The sequence below is a fragment of the Neolamprologus multifasciatus genome, chromosome 23 (assembly GCF_963576455.1).
Source record: "Neolamprologus multifasciatus chromosome 23, fNeoMul1.2, whole genome shotgun sequence".
Lineage (NCBI taxonomy): Eukaryota > Metazoa > Chordata > Actinopteri > Cichliformes > Cichlidae > Neolamprologus > Neolamprologus multifasciatus.
In genome coordinates this window covers 34,324,650-34,340,417 of record NC_140460.1, presented here as the reverse complement: position 1 = coordinate 34,340,417, position 15,768 = coordinate 34,324,650, and the positions used below count along the sequence as shown (strand labels likewise).

The window sequence follows — 15,768 nt, the reverse complement described above, 5'->3', positions numbered from 1 at the left end:
TATGCTATTAGCTAACAACTTCTCACTTCAAGTCATTAGCCAATAAGCATGTCGGCTTTTTGTTTATTGTGTGTGTGTGGGGGGGTTGGGGTGACATCATGGTAGCTACATCCACCGTTTATACTGTTTATGCAATTTGCAATAGCATTAGCATTAGTTAACATTAGCCAAAAGGAAGCTAGTTTCATCTAATGATGCTCATCTTGCAGAACACTTTGGTCTACATATAGTAGGGCATTCATTTTTACATAAGTCACAATTTATTTTTGTGCTTTTTTTAAAGATCATGTTGAAAAATATCTGTATATTTAAAAGGCACTGCACATATCTGTGTTCCTCCTTGGCTATCACCAGTAAAAAATATAGAGCTCGCTACTTTGACTCACCCATTAGTCTCTGATGTCTTGTTTTGAAGCCAAAAGTGAAGCACTTCCACTATCGCCATCTTGGTTAAAAAGATCAAGTCAAGTGATTGGCCAATGACCAAGTAGTTTTAAACCACAGACCATCATTTTGAAACATGATGTGACCTAGACTGAAGAAATATACCTGTAATGTGTAACTGAACCCATAAACTCAGCAGGAAAGTGTTTACAGAGGTGAAGACAGAAAGGCATTTTCCCAGACTTCTATAGGACCTGTAGGCTTTTTGCAACCACAGCTATCGCCATCTGTGGCCTTCAGATAAAATGCAGCTTTAAGGCACTTCCAAACTGGCTTCATTTATGATCCAGAAGCTATGCCCATGTTTTATACTATCAACTTGCTGACATGCCGACTGCACTATAGGAGAAAGAGGAGGCTGTGCTGCTGTTGCTAACAGAGATCACGGCATTGTGTTTGTGAGGCTGGGACAGTTAAGTTCACCACAAAAGTTCCAACAGTTGTTCCAAGTAATTTCTCTGCGTCTTTCATGTTTTGTACCAGAAGAGAAAAGCATGTGTTTTGATATAGGGGAAGGGAACTTGTCCCCTGCTTCCCCCTGAAATCACCACCTATGGATATTGAAGCCACATATATATGTACACACACACACTCACACATACACACATAATCAGAAACATGAGTGAGGTCTGTGGTTTTTAGTTTATGTTGCTGTTGCTCAGCTGAAACTCAGATCCACATGCTTAGTGTAGACCTTTGTATCACACAATGCTCATATCAAACCACTCGCACATGCACAAACACACACACAAAAACAGACATACACACACGTGCATACAAGTCTCAGCTTGTTTTGGAATCATTGCTATGACTTGACGCTACATGGCCCAGTACACATGGTTGCATATGGCACGAATGCAGGATTGTGTTGGTGTGTCTGTCTGTCTCTATATAAATGTGTATGTGTGTTTGTGTGTAGGCCTCCCTCTGCCCCCCCATTAGAGTTTGCTGTTTCCATGCCTATTGAAGCCAGCATGTGCTTTTTCGATACCACCCACCGCCAAATTTCACAGCCGTGGCTAATTTGTCCCTGATGACGACGTCACACACTCCTACATGCCCACATTCACAGACACGCGTGCACTCCACCGGCTTTTTAAGCGTTCAGTCGGGGTGTGTCATCAGAATGCGGTCCTGCACAATGCGTTTGCAGTCACCAGCTCAGCTGCCACAGATCAATAATCAGTGTGAATGCAGGGCTTCTGCCTCCGCGAATCATCCATCAGACACGTGTGAACTTTGCACACGTTGCATGAACACCCTCCCCAGCACTCCAAATGCACACACACACCTACACACCACACACAAACATACAAATGTGAGTCTAAGTGACACGGTGAATCATGGCTAAATCCCTTGGAGCTTTTTTCTTCTTTCTTTTTAGTGGGCTACATGATGTGTTCAAGGGGTGAGCAGGACACTGTTGGGGCTTTTAACACTGCATTGTCATGTACCCTGGCACTAGTGGGCTCCAGCTCCAGTTATATCTGCTGTGAGCGAGGTCGCACGCTTTGCCCTCCCCACGCATGCACGCGCACATCCAAAAAAGGTGCACAAGCACACAGGGGGATTTGTGTAACGGGATACACACACTTTTTCTCGGCAGGAGCTCGATCTTGCTGTCAGTTTGGAGAAAAGAGGCGGCGAGCCCCCGGAGTTTGGCCTCTTCTTTCCTCTCCTCTGCCGGATTCTTCCCAATTCTCCTCGCCACTGGTTTCTCAATCCTGCTACCTCCCCCATGACTCTTCATCCCTCATCTCTTTTTCTACTTCCACGCAACCTCCCTGCTCGCTCGCCTCCCGTCTTAACGCAGAATGCAGTGGCGTGCCACTATCTGTCCTGTGCTTCTTCCGAGTTACAAGCACATCTCACATGGAGCCTCTTTTTTGCTCCGTCACCCTACGCGGCTATTTTTAGCCGCCTTGCTGCACCTACACAAATGAGCCAGAGCCTCCTCCAACTTAACAGGAATCTTATTATGCGCCGTGCATCACCCCTCGGAAAGTTAGACGAGAGGAGTAAATCTTTCTTTGATACAGTGAGCTTATGCCGCAGAGCCCGTCCCCAAATCTTCATCAGGATAATGTGACTGTTGTTCCTCTGCGTTGTCCAGGTCTCCATCTCCTCTCACTTGGCTCACACTTGTTCCTCTTTGTGCATTAAGGCACCAAAATCAGCCAGGCATTTAAACTATGTCCTCTTATCTCTTTGCTGTCAATCACTGTTAAAAAGCGGAGTCTGCTCGTTAACCCAGAGGGAAGGGTTTAGGACATTCTCTTAGCCGTGCTGTTTTTATTACACGCCCAGGCATCTGTCTGTTTTTTAACATGTGTTGCAGGGGTGCCAGCACCTGAGGGCATGAATGAGAGGATGACCTTTTGTTGCTGTCTCACTTTTATTTAATGTTGCTCAAGCTCCTCAGCGTTATGTATTTTTGGGTCGCTCACCTCGTTTGCCTCAGAAAAAGTACGAGCCTCGCGCTAAAGAATTTGCATAGGCCGACTTCTCGGGTGGATTTCAATGAATGAATCCAGTGACCTAGAATTTCAAACACACCCAGAGTGCACAAACAAGGTAAACAAAAAGATATATCACATTAACATTCTGTTCATTCCGTACCAACACTATAACAAGCTAGATATTTTAAGGCATCTTGGTTGAGGCCTGCCAACAGATGATTGTTGACTTCTGTTCTTGGGGATAAAAGAAAATAATTGCCCAGTGATGTAAAAAGTAGGAATAAAACTGGTTCAAGCCTGCTTGGTGTTTCTAAGGGTGATATAGCAGTGTTTCTCAAAAGTAAGACAGAATATTTTTTTTTGCTAACAAAAACGTAACATACAATAGTTTGTAAATGATAAACTTCAGTATGTGAATTTAATTATACAAAGAAAAAAATACTAAAATTGGACACCAGTCTAATAACTAATGTGCTAGCATGTGCAAGAACAATGCTAATATCAACATATGATCTTGATGTAAATGGTACTCTTTGCTAATGATATGCTAGCCTAAAATGTAGCACTTTTCAGTGGTAAGCATTGCTAGCTTTGTTTTACATTTACTTGCTGCCTCGTTTTGGCTCAATCTATAAGTAAGCAATCAGATATTTAACTTGGAGATAGTTTGACATGCTTTGATGTTTATGACAAAATCTGACCTTACCCTCTAAATGTCACTGCAGATATTTAGATGGTCCAGATGGTCATCAGACAAGTCATTGTTCATCCAGTCTTATTTTGTCCAGTTAGGTAGCCTCTTTTTCCTGTTCTTATTTGACGGGAGTGGACTTGACATGGTCATCTTCTCTTCCTTGGACTGTTCTCTGTAAACCCTAAAGATGGTTGTGCAAGAAAATCCCAGCAGATCTGAAGATTGTGAATTACCCAACAAGTCTGTATGACACCAACAACTATGCCAACATCACTTAAATCACCTTTCTTTTCCATTCTGATGCTCACTTTGACGCTCAATGGGTTTTCTTGACCATGTCTATTATTGATTATTGATCATAAGACATGCAGCTTGTGGGGATAGGTTAATTGGATAATCCAAATTGTCACTGTGTGAATGTGCGAATGAATGTGAGTGTGAATGATTGTCTGTCCCTGTGTGTTGGCCCTGCGACAGACTGGCGACCTGTCCAGGGTGTACCCCGCCTCTCGCCCTATGACAGCTGGGATAGGCTCCAGCGCCCCCCGCAACCCTGAAAAAGGATAAGCGGAAGCGAATGGATGGATGGATGGATCATATTGTGCCGTACATGGAAGTTTATGACCAGAGCCTATATTCATGAAAATCTGTCCATGTTTCGATCCATAAGTGCAATGGTAGCAAAATATCTTCAACATGGTAATGGCTAATTGTAATGATGCACATGCTACTTCTATTCAGAATATCAAGGTAGAAAGTAACATCATATTAAGTTACGAAAATATGCTTATTTGTAATTAGTAAGAGGACAAAGGTTATTGATTTAATAAAATAATAATAAAACTTCTGATTGCAAAAAGCTTACATCTTATTATTATTATTATCTCAATATAAAAAGCTTACATCGAGAATGCAACATTGATTCTGTTGCTTTTTGCGTCTTTCTCTTGGCGAAAGTTTCTGGACAACCCGGGTAAGCAAAGCCACTGAGACAAATTTGAGTGCAATACTATCAAGGGTAGAATAGCTTACAAGGAGCTGTCTCTAGACAGGCTCCATTCATTTGGCAGCGTGCACTGCCTCTCTCTACCAGCCTAATTAATGCATGGAGTCTGCCAGGCCTGCGACCAGCCGACAGTGCCGAAGTGGGTGGCCATGTCATTGGACAAAAACACCTTTCACTGCGAGAAATCCAACAACAATTTCCTTTTGAAACATGAGTCATTTGTCGGAAGGGTTATCAAATTAAGTCACATTACACCGATGATGTGAAATTTGTACTGGAACAATCTTAATTAATGTTGCACATTTAAATATAAGTTGAGCTTGTATTTCAAAAGTAACCTACCTAACATTGTGTATTGGCTCTCTGTTGATTTGTTTGCCATTTCAATCATGTCAAATTGTAAATTATTAGAGGTTTTAAACTGTCGTGGCTGAGGCTACTTCATCAAAAAACCCACCAGACTTTAAATGAACCAGCAAAATGCTTCTTTAGGTGCTTTGATTGTGGACAAAACTGAAGGAGAATCTCATAAAAATGGCCAGCATTACATCCCCAATAACAGAGATATTGCCTATAAAAAAGTTGTCTGTGGGTAATGGCTTTGAGGAAAGGAAGATTCGCTCTTAATGGCTATTTTCAAGTGCAGCTCAGAACATGCAAAAATGAACTTAGTTGCTACTTTTTTCTCCTTTATCATGCTTCTCAAGGACTCTGTCATTAAGCACAAAGGCACGTGGAGGATTACATCATTTAAAGTTTATTACACAAGAACACAAGCTACAGGTAAAGAGCAGTCACTTTGACTTCTAGGTGGCTTTGTGCTAAATCATGGATAAAATGGAACGGTACAGTGACAGGCCCCATTCCCTTTTGTGTCAAGATAATGAGGCACTGCAAGGTTATGCATAGGATTACTTTAATAACACAGAGGGTGTTTTCCTATTATTCTGACTTCATAAAGAAAGCTGGGTTATAAGGCCCTGCTTAAGGTGACTCTTTGGTTCGTCTTTCAGGGGCTATAAAACTTTGTGCCAGTGCGTGAAAATGTCAGCTGTCAATTAGAGACAAATGAATGAAATATTGGTGTTACCAGGTTCCCTCGCTGTGCACTCAGTATACAGTTAGTCAGTGAGATGAGGGGAGAGGGAAGCCAGCTGCACTGTAATATACAATTAAGAGCTTCAGTGTTCTGTGCCAAAATGTAAAATGAAAGATTGAATGGAACTGGGAAGCGTGTGAACCACGGTGTCCTAAGAAGGGGCTGTAATGTTCAGCCTCTGAGGTTTTGACACCTTAGCTGGCTGCCATTTTAAATAAAAATCTGCCTGAACAGGCTTTTGGAGCAGTTCAGTCACTGCTGTACTACTTTTGGCTTCTAAAAGTATGCGGGGATCCAGATGCCTGCTATACTTGAGCAGTTTTATTGCAAGAATTTGGTTCAAAAGATTTAGAAGTTGTTCAAAAAATGAATGGAACACTTTTTAATCAGAGTACAGCACCAAATCAGTTCAATTTGTGGGATATTGATCTGGTCAGCTAAGCAGCAGAGGGGGTTGTTAATCTGTTTCAGCTGCTTTGGTGTTAATGAGCAGGAGCACTAGTGGGGCAACAATGAGACACCTCCCCAAACAGGAACGGTTTTACAGCTTGAGGCCACTGGAATTTTTCCCTCCTCCTCATCTCTTCTGTCTGCCTTTTCACTAGTTTTGCATTTGGCTAATGTCAGTGTCACTGCTGGTAGCATGAGACAATACCTGAACCCTACAAAGGTTGCACAGGTAGTTCAACTCTTCCAGGATGGTGCATCAATACGTTTCATTGCCAGAAGGTTTGCTGGGTCTCCCAACACAGTCTCAAGAGCATGGAGGAGATTCCAAGAGACAGGAGGTTAATCTAGGAGAGCTAATCAGGGCCATATAAGACCCTAAACCCATCAGCATGAATGCCAGATCTATCACTGTGCTTTTCACAGATGAGAGCAGGTTCACCCTGAGCACATGTGACAGGTGTGAAAGGGTCTGAGAAGCATGGAGATTGTTGTACTGCCTGCAACATCCTCCAGCATTAACGGTTTGGTGGTGGATCAGTGATGGTTTTGGAGACAAATCCACAGAGAGATGACTAGACCTCTACAGGCTAGGCAACCGCACCCTGACTGTCATTAGGTATTGGGATGAAATCCCTGGACCCACTATCACACAATACTGGTGCAGTGGGTCCTGGTGTCTTCTTGCTGCAGGACAATGCCTGACCACCTGTTCCAGTTCCTGGAGGAGGATCACACAGTCCAGGAGCTCAGTGATGCCCTGGTCCAGAACTGGAGGAGATCCCCTAGGACACAAGTCATCGTCTCACGAGTTCTGGTGAGTGAAATTCTTCTATTTTAATCACCTTTTGCATAACCCAAATTTGTTTCTGCATGTTTCTCCACTACTGTGTACAGATGCAGCAATCAACACTGTTAGCATTAGCTGATATATTCACCCTCCTGTCCACATATCAGTAGTTCTGGTACTTCAGCTATTCTGACTGCAGCCAAAATGTCGAAGCTTCAAACCAATAAACAGAATAAAGAAACTTATCAACAGAAACCAATTTTCACTGTTTTCAGTGTTTTCTTTTACTGTAGTTCTTTGTTATATACATTCCTAAACTTCTAGGGAAGTTTATAAGTGTGTATGTGTGTTTGTGTGTAGGCCTCCCTTTTTCTTTTTTTTTACCAAACCTTATTTGTGCTGCAAACTTATTTTGTTATTTGTGCCATTTCTTGCTCATTAGTTTCTAAATGGTATTTTGCATGGCTTAGTCATCTTATTCACTTCCAGTACTTTTGGCATTGTAATATAGCTGCAATCTATGTTAGATTTCTTTGAATGTTGTAATAAAAAACTTGCAGCCCTGCTAGGAAATTTAAAGGTGGTAATGCTGTAAATCTATCCATGTGATCCTGGATGTGCAGCAACATGAATATTTGTCCAAGTCTTGCAAATTGCTTGCATGGATTTTAAAGGATAATTACAGCATGTATTCTTTAGAGAAAAAAAGATGTTCCAAGCTATCTGGCTGAAATACAAAGTATTTGTAACAAACCCGTGAACAGATCATCTAAAGTACTGCAACCCTGAACAACTGACCTGGAAATGCCCACTCAGAGGTAGCTCAACAATTTTAAAATGTTGCATTGTGCCAGATTTGAATCATTTCTATCACAGCATGAGCCCACATTGTTGAGGTGCAGTTTGTCACTGTCCAAGTCTGCTTTATACTGGTGGTTGTTGTGCAAAACCGCTGTGCAAAGACCTCATTTAATTATCTCCCCCCCACCATTTATGATCAAATGAAATGCTGTCCTGGCTTTAAAAGAGATTTTCCATAGAAAAACATGGATGCGACCATGCTGTACATTTTTCCCAGACAGACACGTTCGTTCATCCCTTCCCATTGGTGTCAGGTGATTGGCAGTAAGCAGAGTGTAACGTAATGCAGCGCTGATATGAAGACACTCAGCCGTGGCACAATGAAACACCAATTAAACAAACTGACAAAACAGAAATGAAGGCTTTATGTTTACTTTGATGAATTTTCAAGGCAATTTTCAAGTTGTTTCGAGTAAAGAACTGAGTGGCAGCAAACAGCTTATTCTGAAGGGAAGAAAACAAGCCTGGATATCTGGAGGGGAAAAATCCTTTAAGCCTGCAAACTCCAAGATTGATTTTTTTTTTAAAATTTATTATTAATTACATGCTTTGTGCCACAATCATGGGCTCACAGTTTTGAATCTGGAAAAAAATTGTTTAAAGAAAACAAAAATTAGGGTAAATTTATTAATGGGCTCCTAAATGACGTCCTCGAGATTAAATGTCGGTAGTTAGAGGACGATTACCCTTTGAATCAAGACCTCACGGAGAAGAACCACTTATAGCGAGCAAGCATCATTGTTAGAGAGTTTTGCTCTCGAGATTTACCTAAAAGACTCGTGGAGAACCAAGTGAGGGTTTTCTGAGGACACCCAACCCCCTCCACACAACGTGACCTGAGTGATCTCCCTGGAGGGGGATTCTTGATTTGAAGATCTGTTGATAGATAAAGCAACCTCAGGGAAGCAGTTAGGTGATAAATATCTTCACCGGAGCTCAGAACATGCTTGGCATGACCAACATTGTGTTCGTCTTTAATGAACACAAACAATAAAATCACTCCTGAACAGAAACTTTGGTAAAGAACAAGTAAAACCAGGATTTTTTGTCTTGTAACAATGAGTTCTGAAAGGCTTACAACTCTGAAGTAAACATTTATTTGTAGGAATTGATCAGCCCTCACAGATAACAGTGTTTGGTAGCTTCCCATCTGCCATAATGGCTAGGGGTATCCTGCCAGCTGCTCTAACAGGTTTTTTTTCAGGTTGTGGTTCAGTTTTAAATAGACATTTATTTCAAGTTTATCAGGTAGAAAGTGAGAAATAATGGGAAATACAACAAAGAATTAAAGTTGTATTAAAATATTGTATTTTTGAAGAGATGTGCAAAATTAATTCAACAGATCAACCAGTGTAAACTTTTTTTTCCCAAATCAACTTAAAAACTCACAATTTAACAAATTCAAGTAGTGTGTACTTAATCTGCAAAACTATTATAAAATATTTTAAATAATAATCATCAGTTTCATCAAGTGAAACAAATAATTTTCAGTATAAATTTCTATTCTGTGCATCATATTATCTTGATATGCTCTCAATAATATTGCAGAGTGGGCGTGTTGGAAAACTTATTTGCTATATTATCACAAACAGATTTATATAACTGACAACTTGAGCAACTGTAAATTAATAGCAGACTAATAGCTTACCGACTCTGTCTGTCACCATCTTAAAGCAAAAAAGCCACTTTATGACTTGCAGTCAGAAACCATCCCTAACATTTTTGCATCCACTGTTTCAAAGGCTATGAAATCGCAAGTTCATTGCACATAATTGCAATACTTTTAGACTGTGACCACTGGCTTCCCTAGTGTGACTGTGACACATGTGAGTTCATGTGAATGCTCCCCACACCCTCAACTGGTCGCGGCAGATGGCCCCACCCCTCCCTGAGCCTGGTGTAGGTCTCTTCCTGTTAAAAGGGAGTTTTCCCTTCCCACTTTTGCCAAAATGCTTGCTCACTAAATAATTCTTTTTTTAAGCAATCTCCATCCCTAACATTATTGCTTCCACTTTTTCAAAGGCTACGAAATCACAAGATAAAGTTGTGTGGATTTTACACAACTTTATCTTGTGATTTACGTCACACTTTTCACACTGTTAAATGCATTGCAAATGTGCATTTTAAGGGATACTGATCTGACCAATTTCACATCTGCCTCGTGCTAGTGACCTTCTGTTCACACTGTGAACTTAATATTTCAATGAGAAAAACTGAAATATGTGGGAAATACTGGACTCCTGTGACATTTTCTTCCTTTTGAACTATTCTTGCAGATCAAAAGTATGATTTTATTATACCCCCCCAATTGCATCAGGATTTAACATCATTTAACATCATCGTGTAACCGAGTGTAACACCTTGCAGCACCAATGATTTTGGTTGTTAACTAAAACTGTATATATATGTATAATGTTTTAGCTAACAATCATATGTGTGTGGGTGTGTGTTTAAAAATCTGTGATCATTTCAACAGTGAAACTTTAAAATGTATCTTCTCATTGCAGTGAAAGTGAATCAATTGTGATTTAACAGTTTGTACTGAGTGTCACGCACAGTCAAAAAGGAAAAAGGAAAGTTCCATGGCATCATAGCAATGATGTGTCACTTCTCAACTGATTTTTAAAGATTTCTGTCATGAGTGGGAGAAAGCAAGTGTGAATTGTGCGGACTCAGGCCGTGGACCGTTAACATGTGATTCACACAATCTGCTGTACGGTGCAGAGCAGAGAGTAATACAGCCTCGGGGGAAAGGGAAGAAATGTGGGCGATGAGGGCTGCCGTGCAGAGTTCCTGTACATCTTGTTTAAAAAACAACTCTCAAGCTGTTAGTAGGCCCACAGCTACATACTAAATCCATTCTTTAACTAAACACACTAAATGGCATTCCTGCAAACTTGGGTAGTTCAGTTATATCCGGTGAACATAAATAAAACAGTCTGAACGATAAAACAGCCAAGATCCTCTATTTAGATCTTACCAGAAGTTGTTGAAGTCATTGTACCATAAGTGGAAATTCTACTGCCAATCATCCAGACTGCTAGCTGGCCACTACCAAATAGACTTTCCTTTGACTTGTCTTTCAAATGCCCAGCACCCCACAATCAACTTTTGCAGCTGCAAAACCACTTCTGGTTGTCTAGAAGTCTATGGGAAAATGATCTCTCTGCACCCTTGCTTTAATACTACAATTAACGCTTTCCTAATGGGCTCATTTGGTAGTTTCAAGTGAACATAATTTTCTAAGTTATGGTTCTCATTTATCTCGGTCAATGAGCAAAGATGGAGATGGTGAAAATGGTCAGCATGAGGTTTCAAGAACTCCTCGTGTCTCTTTGCCACGTTCCAGATACCCCTGAACTCGGATGTAAATGACAAGACAAAGTTGTATAAACGTAATATTTTCACTCAGATTTCGGAAGTTGGGAGTGACGTCAACCCAGAGTTCCAACATCAGAGCGTCCGGAAAAGCGAGGAAAGGCAGGATTTGTTTGGGTTCTTAGCAAGGTAGAAACATTTGTGTGTCACTAGCAATAAAAATCCTTAACACAGCTGCAGCATAGCCTGGTGCTTTGTGTATGGCTTATTTAGTGAGTCACAAATACACAACAGTGGCAGTACAGATAAAAGGTTTTACAGTTTTACTACTGTTTACATTCAGTGCAGTAGTCATCATGGACTGCATGTTAACTTGGGAGTTGCTGGTGCTGGTCTGATTTTCTGAGAGGGAAATTTGAGTTGATGGGTTGTTCCAGATTAAATTGGCTGGCTGGGAACTTGGAAATTCCGACTGCTGACTTATTAAATATACAGTTTTTAGCGGTTATTTAGCGCTAATTAGCAAATATCTTTGGATTTATTGATGGACCATTTAAGCCTCTACATTGTAACTTCTGGCTTTTGACAACCAAAATGCTGACACTGAACCTTTCAAGAAACCAACATCTGTATCCATGAAGTGCAATGCTGTTAACTGATTTTAAGCAATCAGCAAATACTGACAGAATCCAGTGGGTGTTGTTAGAGTGGTTGCATCAATCTTTTATGTACAGTCTACAGTGTGAAAACAACTCCTGTATTTTCATTTCCTTTGTTATCAGCAGCTCCACACGGCTCCAACAATTACCCAATCCTTTGCATCACCATCATCTGGATGTTGCCAGAGAAAACAGCAACAACTTCATTTGAGAACTTTTCTTGATGAGAACCAAAAGAAAAAAGAAAAGAAATGGGGCATTGCTATAGCTACCTTAGAGGTTCATTTTCTTTTCCTTTTGAATACATACAAGACCAGGGGGGGAAAGGAGCCCTCTGTCAGCTCATTGCTTTCATCTAAATCAAAATTATCTGGCTGAACTGAACTGAATTATCATTGCAGACGAACCACTAATGACTCAGGATCTCTGAAAAAAAGAAAAACACAACACACACACTCTCTCTCTCACACACACAAAAAAGCTCAAGTAGTGGAATAACACTCTAAAAGAGCTCATTATTATGATCCTCACTCCTTCTACTGTATACGCAGCTATCATTAAGCCTGCATTTTGGATATAATGACCTTGTGTTGTTACATGGCTGTCACGGGTTATATCAGTAATGGTCCTCAAGCCACCATCTCTCACAAGTTAAGGACACGTGTACACGCGCACACACATACACACCATCGGTGACAGTATTTTCCCCCAGTCATCCCCAGAGGACCAGACAGCCATCAGCCAAGTAGCGCTGTCTCGACACCTTGTCACAACCCTTGGTCTGAGTGGCACGAATTGTGTCTGTACATGTATGTGCGCGCGCATGATTTCCTCAGACGTGGCGAGCCATATCAATGTGACATGGCCAAGTGCAGAGCTGATTGCGGCAGTATCGCTAACAGGATGTTTGACGGCGGTGAGCGTGCCATGGAGAAGGTCATTTACATCAAGTTGTGCTTGATGTAAATTGGACCATTTTCAATTGCCTATTAGATAACTCGGTTACATCACTGATTCTGTGGGATCTATTTCCCGCTTCACTGATCAAGAGGAATAAAGAGGAGACTAGCATAAAGTAAAGGAGGTGGGGGGGTTGAACCCGTTGTCAGTTTCCACTTTTCGAACGATTTTGTCACAGATTGCTTCACATAACCACCAGTGATGTGGCGCTGAGGGTTAATTCTCCAACTTCATAAATTAAAATTAGGATTAGTTCCAGAGTAACAGCTCTGGACCATAAAATAGCAACTAACAGGGAAGGGGGGTTTCAGTAACCCTCTGTATTTCCTTTGATGTCGTTGCTTGATCATGCAAGCGAGCAGCAACCAACTGTAATGTAGAAATACATTCTGGGTGACACATCCGTTTTGCCTCCTAAATGTGCCTCAGATCAAAGGAAGCACATAATTTTGTTTTTGACTCCCAACTTTAACTGCTCCTAGGTCCACTGTGCATAATCCATTTTAAGACTTATTCACACTGTGTACCTTTCGGCTGAACAGCGGGTTACGGAGGTGGGAGGGAGCATTTTGTCTTCCTCCACTGTTTCTTTTCCAGTTTAGTCACGGCTGCTCAGGAAGGCCAGCTAAAGCTCCCTGTCCTTTCCTATAAGTCTGAGACAGGGAACAAAAGGAGCAATTCATTAAATATTTCAGGACGGTGTCCTCCTTCATAATCTCTCAGTATCTCAGGTGGAGGCTGTGTGTTAATGGCACGGAAGCACATATGCACACAATGGCTCAAAGAGTCTGGAATGTTCCAGCAGTTGGAATTATTAACGTCCAACATGAAAGTGAACAGAGTAGCTTGTATGTTTTGTTTGGGAAATTACTTTATTCCAAAGTGACGTGCTGTAGCTTTTGAGTTTTTTAAGTTTATTATAATATTTTGCAGAATAAAGCACCTTTAGGTGACTGTTGTAAAATATTTACACTCTGGAACTTAGTTATGGCGTCTTAGGGACAGCCAGCAGTTACAGCTGTATGCTAGCTTTGACCGGGTTCATGTTAGCTAATTCAAGATGCTGAACTCTGGACTTTGTGATGCTGGTGACTTTTCTAATGCAATTATCTAACAACTAATAGAGGCTGGTGGGCAGTTCATTGTATATTGTAAGTTTTACTGAGTGAAACTGTGTTGTTTAATGGTACTAATTAGCTAGTGCTAATTAGCAGTTGTCTGTGCTAGTACAAGTCACCTAACCCATTTGTTAAGTGATGGCATAACGACCCCAATTCTAGGTCGATCCTCTCATTTCTCACAGGAATTACTCGGCATTTTAGGCCTCTTCAGCCTCTTATTAATGCTAAGTGTTTGAAAATGATTGATGATCATTAAGGGTCATGGGTTTTTGGTATCTTTCACATCAAATATTTTTAGTACAAGATTCTGTTTTCCCGCTCACAAAGAATCCAATCTGCTCCTTCTGGAAACCACTTCTAAACTGCCCAGTTTCCAGACCAAACACTTTCTCCTTCTCTCCACAGGATTAATGGTGGCAGCACTTGGCTGTGTGAGGCAGGTAAATGTTCCAGCTGTGGGGTGAGAGTGGGCAAAGAAGGTGAGCCAGCAAGTTGCGGGCAGGCTTTCCAGCTGGTTCTCTGAGGAGAAGGGGAAGAGAATCGAGTAAGTTGAAAGCAGAGCTAAGCTCAAATGAACAGATGAGCATCAAAAGGCCTGAGCAACTATACCACATGTCCAGGTCAACCGTGTGAAGAATACTGCGCTGATTGTAGATTACTGACAGGTGTGCCTGCCTGAAGTTTCTTGAGGCCATGATCACAACTGGAAGTGATTGGTTACCGGCCATTCACACCCACACTCACACAAAGAGAGTTTCCCACTGTTGTCAAGTGCTTGCTCATAGGGGGTCGTCTGATTGTTGGAGGTTTCTGTCTTTACCTTCCAATAGAAGTGCCCTGATTCAGTGCTATATAAATAAAGTGATTTTAATTGAATGTCAACTTGCTACCTAAACTACATTCTATTTGTGTAATTGAAGGAACTGAGGGATCATCTGGACCTGGAAAAATCTAATGATGTGAGACTAAAGGGCCCATTATAGTTTGCTTCCAGCTTCATCTTCTTTTACTCATATACAAGCACTGATGTAAGATTTTTGTCTGATTCTCAACATCTAATATGTAGAAGAATGCTGCAGTGGGTTCCATTAACAGGTGGATGCTGTCTACAGACTGGTGGCTTTGACTAAAGCTGCTGCAGGACATTTGAGACTGGTTACGATGCAATCAGTGCTTTACATCAAAATTTTACTTTTAAATTTTCTATCCTGTCCTGTTTTTTTGTCCTGCCAAAATTATAGATATATAAATCTGGAAATTACCAAAATGCCTGCATCCATCTTTTATATGCCGTCTTTGGCTTAAGGTGGTTTCTACTGTGAATCTGATTCCAAGATAGCTTGTAAGGTTTTGCTATCTTTTTCACCCTCCTTGAATTGCCCTAGACAATTGGATTCTTTCAAAAACAAGATACAGTATATTTTCCATCCCTTGCAACAAAAACTGATCTAATCTCAGGAGCTTACTATGTAAAGATAAGACAGAAAGTAATTAATTTTTAAATCCTCCTCCTTGCTTTTGCCTGTGTTTGTGTGAAGTTATTTTATATGACTTTTGCAGGGTAGGCCATTACTTTCCTCAGGGACAAGCTGCCCTGCTGCACCAACGTCACAGTAGTCTCTCGCTGCAGGGATCTCAAAACTGCATTGTTTTTGTAAGTGTGCACATGTGTACTTACATGTGAGCACAAAGGCATAAAGAAACAGAACCAAGGAAGACAAAAAAAAAAGGTGCAAATACCTCAAGTTAGAGCAATAACTTATATAAAGAGCATCATAAGCACCATGCATTCTGGACTATTTAATGCAGCTTCATAATGTTTTACAAATAATTCTTTCACTGAGAGACATCTGTAGAAGTCTGAAAAGCTACAGAAGTCTATTCTAAATATTCTGACGAGCATTTACAGA

The 15,768-nt window shown here is 41.0% G+C and overlaps 1 long non-coding RNA gene across 2 annotated transcripts in view; it reads right to left on the bottom strand.

The window, feature by feature from the left end:
- Positions 1-338: 338 nt before the first annotated feature.
- Positions 339-15,768, bottom strand: part of LOC146492057 (uncharacterized) — an 89,886-nt gene continuing 74,456 nt past the window's right edge. The window contains exons 5-7 of one of the 2 annotated variants that reach the window (XR_014872257.1): positions 3,610-14,311; positions 2,892-2,982; positions 339-2,794 (exon numbers count right to left, since the gene is read on the bottom strand). This is a non-coding gene — a long non-coding RNA (uncharacterized LOC146492057). Of the gene's footprint in view, positions 14,312-15,768 lie in introns of both variants that reach the window. The other variant, XR_014872256.1, reaches the window with a different exon arrangement.